This window comes from Drosophila suzukii, chromosome 3, assembly GCF_043229965.1.
Source record: "Drosophila suzukii chromosome 3, CBGP_Dsuzu_IsoJpt1.0, whole genome shotgun sequence".
In the NCBI taxonomy this organism is placed as follows: domain Eukaryota; kingdom Metazoa; phylum Arthropoda; class Insecta; order Diptera; family Drosophilidae; genus Drosophila; species Drosophila suzukii.
Genome location: NC_092082.1, coordinates 38,556,581 through 38,569,255, shown reverse-complemented (window position 1 = coordinate 38,569,255; position 12,675 = coordinate 38,556,581). Strand labels below are relative to the sequence as shown.

Below are 12,675 nucleotides of genomic sequence, written 5' to 3'. Positions count from 1 at the left end.
TAGCTGGCAAAGGGCATTAGCCGTCCGTTGACTCCCAAGATAGCAGATATCAAGAAACAGTAATCCTAGGTGGGAACACCTAGTTTATCCGATCCATACCGGCAGTAAAAGCTCTAGTCTGGTATAAAAGACCTTAGACAAATAGAGAAAGCAGAGAATCCAATTGGGTCTTTTGCTGACGGAAGCCAGCATGCTTCGAGGGAAGGCGACTTTCCTTGGGGTAGTCGTCCACGGAGTCGTCTGCCACCAGGACCAGCCACCATGTCCAACAGTCCTTGAGGAGAACCCAATTGCAGTTCAAAAGAATCTTATGTGTCGAACCAGCGCCGCCATTGTCATCAAAGAACGTGGAGAGGATCACAATAAAAACGACATCCGATATACTGTGGTGTTTGTGGACGCAGTGTCCGTGATCTCCATGCTCCTGAAATTTGTTCAGCTGTAGGAGCCATCCGTTCAGAGGCGTAGCGACCAATAGCATACATCGGATAAAGTAGCGATGCAATATAAATGTGTTAATCGAGCCAACCAAAGCTGAAGAGAACTCATGCATAACCAAATACCAATATCCTCAAGTAATACAATTGAAGAACAAGTGAAAGTCAAAAAAGATTGGAAACATTCGAAAAAGCGTTAAAATACATTTAAACCAACCGAATCAATAGACAAAGTGCGAATCATGATGAACAATTAGAGAGGACGAATCTCTCCACCAGGCGTTGAAGAAGCCGCATGCCTCTGGCATAATATATATATATTTTGTGTTTAAGTGAATTGGTATACTTAAGAGCAGCCGTATTTTGGTGCACGTATATTTATATATATATATCTAATATAATATTTTCCCAAAGCCGAGGATCCGGAGCGTCGAGATCTCATCGCCCAGGATTTAAAGAGGGGGTAAGTTTGTCGGGACACGGTTCCTTTCTTATAAACATACATATATAAATATTCGTGCAGTATCCTACAGTTTTATAGCCTACTATAAACTTTTTCAGCGGCAAGTATCAGCCTTGTAGTTATATGACAATTGCAAGAGCCCTCTGAGCGGCGTTTGTAGTCGTGAATAGTCAGTATTTAACATAGCTGATGTGTGCACCTTCACAGGCGATAAATTCGATACTCTCCGCTAACAGAATAATTGTCAATTAAATTAGATTAATCAGCAGACGCAGATATATATTACCTAATAAATTTATAATGTGAAAAAGAATTGGAAACCATGGTGTGCTAGAACTCTAACAAAGGGGGTGTGCTGACGCGAGGAGTGGAGTAGGTCAAGAACAATGACATAACTTTCGACGGACAACCTTGACAAAAGGGGATCGTATTGCGCGGCCCGCGACGATCCATTGGCACACGAATGTGTGAAGGGGAGGGAATATGGCCAAAACACAGCCCGATCGTATTGCGATCAAGCGACAGCTAAGCTTGTTGGACAGTGTGGACTGATGACTGACGAACTTTATGACTAATATTATTTTCCAGGCACTTTTAATATTTATTCTCGTTATGTTGGAGAGGAGAGAGGCTTACCAAGATCCCACGACCCGAATACGACGTAGCTTATGCCGGCAAATAGTGCCTGAACATCGGACGCCTCTCCCTCGGCCCAAGTCCCTGTCAGGACTCGGACACTAATATGCCCACGTAACAAATGATTAAAATCGCACCAGTCATTAAAACGATACAGCCATATAACAATCAATATTTTGCAATTCAATCGAGATAGCACCACCAATCTGCCCACACACGCAACAATAAACATACAGATGATTGTACTTTACAACACTTCACGCTGCAACAGCTGTCTTACTGCTGGACCAAAACATTGACGAAATGTACGCGACTATAAAACTAACAAAACACGTGATTAGGACACCAACATTAGGACACCACCACGTCACAGGACATCATCGGATATTTTGTGGGCTTTTGGGCGCAAACCGAAAATCTCTGCGCTCCCACCCAACCGTAGCAGCCGTCGATCTCTCGAACAGCCCCTTGGATCGGTCACCGTAGTCATTAAAATGACATAACCAAATAACAATCAATATTTTGCAATTCAGTCGAGATAGCACCACCAATCTGCTTGGGGTGCTATGGGTTAGTTGGCGCTGTAGGCCAAGTGGCGTTATAGAATAAGATGTTCTATGTCCAAAAATAGGACTGCGTGTGTCAGCGAGTGGGCAGCGCCGGCTAGCTCTAGAGCACTTGGGGTGTGGGAACTCCAACCCTGCCCACACACACGCAACAATAAACAAACAGATGATTGTACTTTACAACACTTCACGCTGCAACAGCTGTCTTAGTGCTGGACCAAAACATTGACGAAATGTACGCAACTATAAAACTAACAAAACACGTGATTATCGCAAAACTAACTCCACCACTTGTTCCCTTCTAGGTGACAGGACACCATCGGATATATTGTGGGCTTTTGAGGGCAAACCCAAAGCCTCTGCGCTCCCACCCAACCGTAGCAGCCGTAGATGTCTCGGACAGCCCCTTGGATCGGTCACCGTAGGATACCTAGGAACTGTCTACATGTTGCCTCCCCTCAGAAAGATAGGTCTACTCCGTATTCATTCTATTACCATTTATTCACTTAGATTATTTACTGAACTTCTTCAGCTTCCCGTAAGGAAACCCATCAACCACCGCCCTCCGGGTGCAACAGTCACACAAAGGGATTTATGTAGGCGGCTAGACTGGTCTGTTTTTTTTCTTTCGGTCCCTACCTAAAAGAGCTCTTTTAAGTGGATCCCAGCCTCGATGATAACGCGCGAACCTATTCGACGCTGTCGCTGGAGAGTTTTCCCCGTGCGATTAACAAGTGCTCCGCGATACAATTGCGGTTATGTTTTTTTTCTTTGTGTTTTTCTGCGTTCGAAATTTTGATTGCAATTATCTTGGCGCTGATGGCCACTTGAACACCGCGACCGCTGTAAGGAGATAGCTGTTTCACCGAACCCGCTGCGACTGCGCGCCGCCGACACAAAATCTGAACTGATTTAGTGTCGGCCATTTTCCTTTCGCAAGCCCCTGCAGATTACGGACCTCTGTTCCCTGCATTCTGGGTCAATGTCCCTATAACCTACATTTGTCCGGATTGAATTTGCCCATCACTGGACCCTAAACCCACTTTGCATCCCTGGTTTTCTCGATTAATCGATTACTAAGGGATGGCGACATAACAACCTAACTAGCGTTTCGGATGCTTCTTTTTCCGAAACGCTAGTAAAATATAGAAGACATCCCTCCTATGGACGTCTTCCAAACATCTGGACCTCCTGAACTACCCTGAAAACACGGAGGATCATTTTGGGACATCAGGACAAGGCACAACGAGGGATCACACCCACATATACTACCGAACAGCTTGTTAAGATGTCTTCTTCTTCCCCAGCTGGACATCGGATTGTGTTTGTTTTGGTTTTTGGGTGGATGGCCACTAACGGACTTGGAATCTCGTCGCGGGTGCCAGGTGAGTACATAATCGCAACTAACTTTTTTCACCAACACCTTCTCTCCCAGTGCTCGTCGTGCGTCGCTTGTAGGTCCGTTCTTACTGCTTCAAATCCTTCGCGTGATATATAAGACTAGGTTTCCCTTGCAATGTCTCGGTCTCATACATGTTGTTATCTCTGACGCAGCCAACTCAATGTTTTCGCCATTCCACCATAGGCTCTATTTTTTTCGGGCTATGCGTTTGCTCCATCAGAATGCTTGTGAGGCTAGCCGGTATCCACAGCTTCCCGGAGTGTTCCCCTAATTCGGGCCTATTATCATCTCGTTTAGACCGCAGAAACTCCATCCACACTACTCTGGAGACTCGAATTCTGTCGTCTCGAACCCCAGCAAGGGTTCCAAGTCAATTGACTCTATCATCCTGGAAAGAGTGTCAGCCACTACATTTTCTGATCCCTTCCTATAATAACAAAGTCCAATATAACAAAGTTATAGATCTGAAGCTTTAACGACCATCGAGCAAGCCACCCATCCAGGTCCTTCAATGACATCAGCCACTTCAGGCTGGCGTGGTCTGTTATAATAGTAAGGGGCATCATTTCGACATGCGGTCTGAATCGTTTCACTCCGAGGATGGCCGCCAGACATTCCTTTTCTGTGACGCTGTAGTTCTTTTGGCTTTTGTTCAGCTTCTGTGAGAAGTATTCAATGGGTCTTTTGTTTGCCTGATCATCCAGCTGGGATAACACCGCCCCAACTCCCGTGTCGGACGCATCGCACTGTATGTTAAATGTTTTCAGGGTTTCTATGGCTTGCTAAGCCGCGGGATTTAGGTGGAATTTTCCACTCTTCTTCAAGGTATCTGTAAGAGGGGCGGAAATTTCTGCGAAATTACGGATGAACCTGCGGTACCATCCTGCTGTACCCAACAGACTACGAACCTCCCGCGGATTACGGGGATTTCTTAGCTTTTGAACAGCTTCTACCTTCTTGCGATCTGTTCTTAATTCCCCTCCGCCAATTACGAAACCCAAATAGCGCAATTCTTTGAAGCAGAAATGTGATTTTTGAAACCCGATTTTGAGTCCTGTTGCCTTCAAACATTCTTCTACTTCTTTCAAAATGGACAGATGTGATTCAAAGTCTGGGGTTACTATCAGTAGATCGTCGAGATAAACAAAGACTTTTTCCCGTAGTTTGGATGGGATGACCTTATCCATCCAGGGATAGTAAATGCAGTGATCGGTCGACTCTCTTCCTCCAGCTCGATTTGCCAGTAAGCATGTTTCAGGTCGACACTGCTGATAAATATGCTTAGGATCCCATCTATGTTTTGAAGAGGATACGCGTCCTTCTTTGTCACCTTGCTCAACCTGCGCGCGTCCAAGCAAAGCCTATTTTTCCCAGGTTTCATGACCAACGTCACAGGATTGTTCCAAGCACTCTCACTTTCCTCGATGACGCCTAGTCGCAGCATCTCATTCACTTCAGCATAGACCGCCGCCTGTTTAGCCGGAGACATCGGATAGTGCCTTGACTTCATCGGTACCTTCTTCTAGTTCTATCCTGTGCTTTAGAAGTTTAGTTCGTCCCAATCCAACCTTTTCGTAAGAAAGAAAAACTCCTCGGACTTCAGAGAGTCGGGATTCCTGGGACGCCGATAGTTGATGACGCTCGAACTCGACAGTTGTACATTCCTTTGGTTGCGATTCTACACATTCTTCGACGCCACCTCCAAATAGTTCCAGAGCAATATCGAACGCCTTCCAAAAGTCTACCCCCAAATATAACTGTTGCTTTAAAGCAGAACACAGATACAAACACATGCTGGCCTCTCGTCCCCAGAAACCCACTCTCACGAAGACCTTGCCTAGTATCCGTTGATCCTTGCCGTTCGTTGTCTTCACGTTTCCCCTGGTAACCAATCCAATCCAAGTCGATCCACCAACTCCTGGCAGCCGGTACCTAAAACGCTAACGGAAGCTCCGGAACCCAGCAGTCCTTGGATCTCCTGATCTGCTATAGTCACTGTCGCGTAGGGCCTTGGATCGTCGTTAGTATACTTAAGGGATTCTATTTGCGATTTCATGCGCTGAACCTCCTGCCTTTCCATTTTCCTCTTCTTGAAGCGCTGTTGGTGGTCCTTAAAAATGCGTTCCCGAGCCTCCTTGTATCGCCGCCATCTCTCCTCCAGTGGTATAGCCAGTCTGCCTTGCCATTCCACTCTTGATCCTGCGTTTACTTGGCACGACTCTGGGTCTCCCGTCCGGAACGCAAATCCACTGGGTTTACTACGTTCCCCTTCGAGTTTCCCGGATTGCAGTTTGGGCATTTCGGCGTCAACGTGTCGGCTCGCCCACATTTGAAACAGAAGTAGGACTTTTGCGGTGTTTCACATTGCTTGTAGACGTGTCCGGCTTGTTTGCAGTTCCAACATACCAAGGCTTTCCGCTGGCTGACAGATTGGATGGCCTCTACTAATCCTCTATCGCTTTCATCTTCGACTACTGTCTGTCGTCTACCCTCTGCCTCTGGCTCGTCCCACTTCCCCCGCGAAAGCTCTTTCAGCTTCTCGACATTTGTCTCTGAGATGCTCTAAGGTGTATGCCCGAATCGGAAACACATACTGCTTCAAGGGCTCGCACAGATTACGCTTGACGGTCTTGATCATCCATTCTTCCGTAATTGGTAACCGCACCGCAGCCCTCAGTGTTCGCATCGCGTGGAAGAAAGAATCCAGAGACTCTCCTGGCACTTGCCTCTGCTCACTCAGGTCCTGGATCCTCTCATAGTCGCATCTAGTGTCGCTATACCGACGCTCAATACAGGTTGCTATGTTGTTAGTACGGACCAGCAGCCAATACCAATCCGACGCATCGTCGACCACCTTTCGACCTTTTTCTTTCAGGAAACATAAGGGGAAATAACTACTTTGAACTGTCCCATCCTACACGATGAACTGATGTGCGGACCTAATTCTCTAATGGACTGCCCTCGACCATGGTACATGATAACAACATTTAACGTTTAACACAAAACAATGACAATGTCTACTTCTTCCAACTTCGACTCAGTCGAAGTTTGGGAGTCAAGGGTGTCATTTTATTTAGTAATAAAAAATCCACGTTTCTTCACCCGCCATCATCCCATCGACCTCTCGATACATCTCATCCAGAAGCTTCTGAGACTCCTGTTCTTAAGAGACTCAGGACTTCGGATTTCGGTTGTGTTGGCGACTGCCCAAAGAAAAAGGATCTTTTTACGTCCCCCCGACTGTTGCACCTGTATCTCGATCGCAAGTCTTCTAGTCTGCTTGGACCAGCTGATGTCGTCGAGCAAGAAACACAGTACAGAACGTTTTCTTTTTTTTTACTTTCCTAATCCAAACTTTATTTCTCGTCTTTTCCCCAGATCTTTCTGCTGTTCGCCTACCGGTCAGACGCGGACTTCAAAATGGTCTATGGGAAGAGGAAAATCCTATTTGAGCCTGGTGCGTTGCCATTTATATTTGAAGTTGGGCGCCAATATTGTTATGTCCCAAAATAGGACTACGTGTGTCCGCGAGTGGGCAGCGCCGGCTAGCTCTAGAGCACTTGGGGTGTGGGTACTCCAACCCTGCCCACACACACGAAACAATAAACAAACAGATGTTTGTACTTTACAACACTTCACGCTGCAACAGCTGTCTTATTGCTGGACCAAAACATTGACGAAATGTGCGCAACTATAAAACTAACACAACACGTGTTTATCGCAAAACTAACTCCCCCACTTGTTCCCTTCTAGGTCACAGGGCACCATCGGATATATTGTGGGCTTTTGGGGGCAAACCCAAAGTCTCTGCGCTCCCACCCAACCGTAACAGTCGTAGATGTCTCGGACTGCCCCTTGGACCGGTCACCGTAGGATACCTAGGAACTGTCTACATGTTCCCTCCCCTCTGAAAGATAGGTCTACTCCATATTCATTCTATTACCATTTATTTAGTTAGATTATTTACAGAACTTCTTCAGCTTCCCGTAAGGAAACCCATCAACCACCGCCCGCCGGGTGCAACAGTCACACAAAAGGATTTATGTAGACGGATAGACTGGTCTGTTTTCCTTCTTTCGGTCCCTACCTAAAAGAGCTCTCTTAAGTAGATCCTAGCCTCGATGATAGCACGCGAACCTATTCGATGCGGTCGCTGGAGAGGATTCCCCTTGCTCCGCGATACAATTGCGGTTATGTTTTTTTTTCTTTGTGTTTTTTATCTTTGGCTTTGACGATTTAAGTCTCGCCCAGAAGGAGCGATAAGTGGTAAATAACAAATAGATACAAATATGAAAACACTCGCCGTGAATTGTTCACATCCGGCAATAAATAAATTGGTTTAAATTTGTGATGTAAATAAATAAATAATCGTGCAATAGATACTGTGCAATAAATAGGTTAATTTTAAAGTGTAATATAAAATCCCATCCCCCAACAAATATTTTACGAAAAGAATATAAATAATTAAATAAATAAATAAATGGCTGAATTAATGGACAACACAACATAAAGATAAAAGGATTATTTCGCGTTAAGCCGCCGATCTCTTCCAGATCCGGTTGGTGACGTAACTCCACCACGTGCTGTTACGCGCGATCGAGTCCTCCACCGAATTCTGGAGAGGATTATGCCCCTTCCCGGATAAAATTCTGGCAGGCACGACGGGTTCCTCCAGGTAGCTAGGGGCTGGAGGAACCGGATCCGCCGATTACGTAACCTTCGGCTGAGAACCGATGTTGCTCCAAAAAAACTTGGCCATGGAACCTGGCCACTACCTTCCTCGTCTCCTCTCGGCTGGGCTGAAATGGGATTCCTATTGGACTTTTCTCTTCCCCCCACTAACCGGAACGCACTCGCCGTAAGGTCTTGGCCAGTCCGGCTTTAGAGACCGTTCTTCAGCGTCGGCGACCGGCGAAAACTTTGAACGGGCGGGATCACTCCTTCTTATTTGTCGGTACTGCGTTCGAAATTTTGATTGCAATTATCTTGGCGCTGATGGCCACTTGAACACCGCGACCGCTGTAAGGAGATAGCTATTTCACAGAACCAGCTGAGACTGCGCGCCGCCGACACCAAATCTGAACTGATCTAGTGTCGGCCATTTTCCTTCCGCCAACCCATGCAGATTACGGACCTCTGTTCCCTGCATTCTGGTTTAAATTTGAATTCGCCCCCGAACTGACTCCAATTTTCACGTTGCCCATCACTGGACCCTAAACCATCTTTGCATCCCTGATTTTCTCGATTAATCGATTATTGAGGGATGGCGACATAACAGATGATAGGTGTCGCTATAGGCAATATGTGTACGTAAAAAAAGCAGAGTTGCTTTAAACATATCTCCATCCCTCTCGCAATGTCTTGAGCTGAGTAACGGGTATCTAATAGTCGAGGTCATCGACGATAGCGATTTCTCTTGTTTTTAAGACAACCCCCATATTCTTATTACCACCATTCCACTTTCTTTGCTAACTCGCCGACAAAAACGGGTCGCGCTTGCATCAACTTACCGTTTAAGGCCCCGTTATAGGACCGCACACACAAATCTATTCAGCATTTCGATGTTTTATTCAGTATCTTTTAAAATTTTAGGTGATTTTTGTACTTGGTGTTTTGGTAATCTTTTAAGAAGGGAATTCATTTAAACTGCAATGGCTCCGTTATAAGGAATTTGTTGTTGGCCATCCAACGGCTCGGAACGAAGCAATTAATCTCTTCTTTAAAAAAATGTCTATGTCCTTCTTGCCAAGACTTTAACCTGTTGCATAAAAACGTACCTTATTAATCTAGCTCCGGCTGTGTGCAGAGGGTGTTAAGTCCCATACAAACTTTTTAATGAGGTGTTGGAGGAAAATTCCGCGTTAAAGGGCTGCACAATTGATTTGTGGTATTTTCCAACACCATTAACAAGGTACGACCGAAACATTTGGCAGAAGCGGTAAAAATGGAAATCGGAAAAATCGAAATCACATAATTTGTTGCATTCTATTTAATTACCAAAAAAAATGACAGGATTTGGGGGAGCAGAACATGGGATGGACTTTAGCAATTGCTCCAAATATTTAATTTCTCAAATTCTACCACACATTTGCTAACAGTTTTACATACCCAGGTTTTTGATATGCCAAATAATTGCTCTGTATTCCCAGGATGACCCAAGTGAATGGCTATTCTCCCAAAACGTTTAATTTCGCTTCTATCTATTCTAAGTTTATATATGGACCAATAAAGTGATTGGCAAGTAGCTCCTGTAGCAAAATGGCTTGACATAAAAATCTAAAAACAGAAATTCTGAAATAGTTTAAAGAAGCGTGCGATGATTAAATTGGTACAAAAAGCGACCCAACATTGCTCCAAAATGTCCTTTCTTATTTTTTTCACTTTTTCTTTTGCCATATCTCAGTTACAAATTTTTAAAAGTAATATTAAAATGTGCTGGTCATATTTTTAAGGTATACTCGCAAATAGGTGCTTACAATTTTTTTGTTATTTAGGTCTCATTAACCAAGTTGCCCAATTTTTTCCAATTCTGCTTTGTTCGTTGTTTATGGCCTCAACATATGGCATATGGGAATAGCCAGCCGTTAAGTGTAAGGGCATACTAAAAATATACCACATTATTTAAATTATTATTTGTTATATAAAAGGCGTCTTTAAAAAGGCGTTTAATTGAAGAAAGAAAATGTTATAATAAGTCTAGTCCAGGTGGAAAACTTATGAAAACAATAATACTGAAAACCAGATATGCGGGCGTCTGAGAGTGTATATATGCAATTTTAGCTGATGGGGGAAATTAGATTCGCTTAAACACAAATTTTCTATAATACCCATTGACATACTTCATTTGAAATCTTTAAAAGACTTAACACATTTCCCTCAAAGGGCAAAACTAATTTGAAATTACAAACTTATTTTGTTTTTCTCAAACTGAAATTGCTTTCCTATGTTTGAACATAAATAATCGCCTTAACAAAAAGCTGCACGACTTTTAAAGAGATATTAATTATACCCCCTTCCCATATAGTCCATCCGTTCCAACCGGTTCGGATTTTTGACATATGTAATGCTCCGATAGGACGCATCCACCATCTACCATCGGATAAATGCTGATCTGATGACCTGTGGACCTCAATCCAAATCTGTTGCCTCTGCGCCTCCCGTTTTCAAATGTGAAACTCCGATTCCCACAGAGCACATCGACCATATACCATCTGATAGAAGCTGATCTGGCTAATCTAACCAAACTCCCATTTTCGATTGTTCCCTGTCATCATTGCTTATATTTTCGTGGTGAATGTTTCAATTTCCACTATCAAGAAGAAGAACTCAAAGTTGCATCGAAATAACATTACCTAACTATCGCATAAAAGAGTCCGTCAAATTTGGATGGGAAACTAACTGGGAAATTTTCGGAACGGCAAAACATTATGGATTATCCGTTTAACGGATGGTGGTGATGGATGGATCTCTGTGGGAAGACGCTATTAGCTCGCAAATTACAATAACACAGAAACGGTCTTGCAAATGCTTTTGCCAATGGAAACATGTTGCCTATTGAAAAATCACACAAATACCGCACAGTTAAAGTTGGGATTAACGCGCCTTTAGTCCCATAAAAACTATATGGTGCGGGGAGGTAGAAACATTCCGCGAAACAGGGCTGCAATGTCGATTGTCTGAAATTTCCCACCACCATTAGCCACACAGACAACTGACAAATGCGGAAAAATGGAATACAGAGCAGGTAATTCGTTGCATTTAATATATTTTATAATTTTGGTAGTACTCTAGTTTACAGTCCTCATACCCTATTCACACCCAAGGGGTTTTCGCTTCAGTCAGTTTCGCACAATAATTCCTTATTTAGTTGTCTGGTTCATCAACGTGCACTGCAAGTGCTTGTCGAATAGCTTCGGCTTCTGCGTTCTGACTTCGCATTTTCAGGTTGCTGGCGAACTTCTTTGAGTTCCGTTGCCCATCTTGATTGAATAAAGCTGTTGCTCATATTTAAGAAATTGTGGAGCATGTAGCAGCATATTATCAAATTGTTTATTCTTGTAATATGATCGAGGCCCTTCCGATTATCCGAAACAGAGTTTTCAACTGTCCGAATGCATTTTCAACAACACGTCGACACTTAGACAAATTGTAGTTAAAGGCTCGATTTTCGGCGAAAATATCTATTGAAAAGGGATATGACTTCATAACGTATAACACATAAAAGGGTTGGAGTCTCCCCCAACATTGTTTTCAGCTTACTCTTTATGTAAATTTGTGAGTCGTGACATTGTCCTGAACATCCGACCGCGAGTTGCCGTTTCGTTCTGGGCCGTGGGCCGTTTTTCTATATGGCAACCATCTGGAACGAAATAAATCATCACTTTAATATCATGACATTTTTTTTAGACTTAACCCGTTGCTGCAAAACATTGTGAAACGCTAGTTTCTCAAATCCTTCCACGCATTCTAGAATCTCCTCTGCGGTCAAAAGGTTTGGAAACAAGTTCTTGGGATCCATAACAGATATGAATTCGATACAGAATTTGCTTACAGTTTTGCAAACCAAGGTTTTTAAATAATCTGTCAATAGTTATGCATTCCAATAACCCAAGCGAATAAAGGGCAACATCAATACGTTTATCCCATGGCATGGCTGGGCGTTTTACTGTATCAGATACAGTGTATCTGTTACTATGTTTATGCTAAGGGTTTCATGATTTCTTGAAAGCGTGAAATAAAATTTGCTCCTGTTTATGCGACGCGGCCGAATTCATGCATTTTATCAATCTCAGCTGACAGAGATGCCGGACCGGCGGAAATAGGTGTGAGCGATAATTAAACCGAACATTTTTTTCGATTCTCATGAAATAATCTTGCTAATATTAAAGATAAAGTGTGTGCGAGCCAGTATAACATATTTTCTAAAATCAAAATAAAAGACAAAAACTAGTTTCCATTGGCACTACATTTTAAAAAAAATTTTTTAAGTAAGGTGTATTTATGTATTTATATCAATCTGGCAACTCCGATAATTATTTAGGGTTACCGGAGTTTAATTGTTACCATTTCACGCTTTCAGGTTGAATTCATAGTCAACTTTCGTGTGTTGCCGAATTCACGAAATGGCGTTTATGCACACATGAATCGGCTGAAATCTCGAAATGAAAGCGT

General features: G+C 43.5%; 1 long non-coding RNA gene across 1 annotated transcript; it reads right to left on the bottom strand.

The window, feature by feature from the left end:
* Nucleotides 1-11,257: 11,257 nt before the first annotated feature.
* LOC118879408 (uncharacterized) lies at nt 11,258-12,521 on the bottom strand. Its single transcript, XR_005015772.3, has 3 exons — nt 12,056-12,521; nt 11,764-11,863; nt 11,258-11,684 (listed from the first exon to the last, which is right to left on the bottom strand). It is a non-coding gene; the product is annotated as an uncharacterized lncRNA (long non-coding RNA).
* Nucleotides 12,522-12,675: the final 154 nt, after the last annotated feature.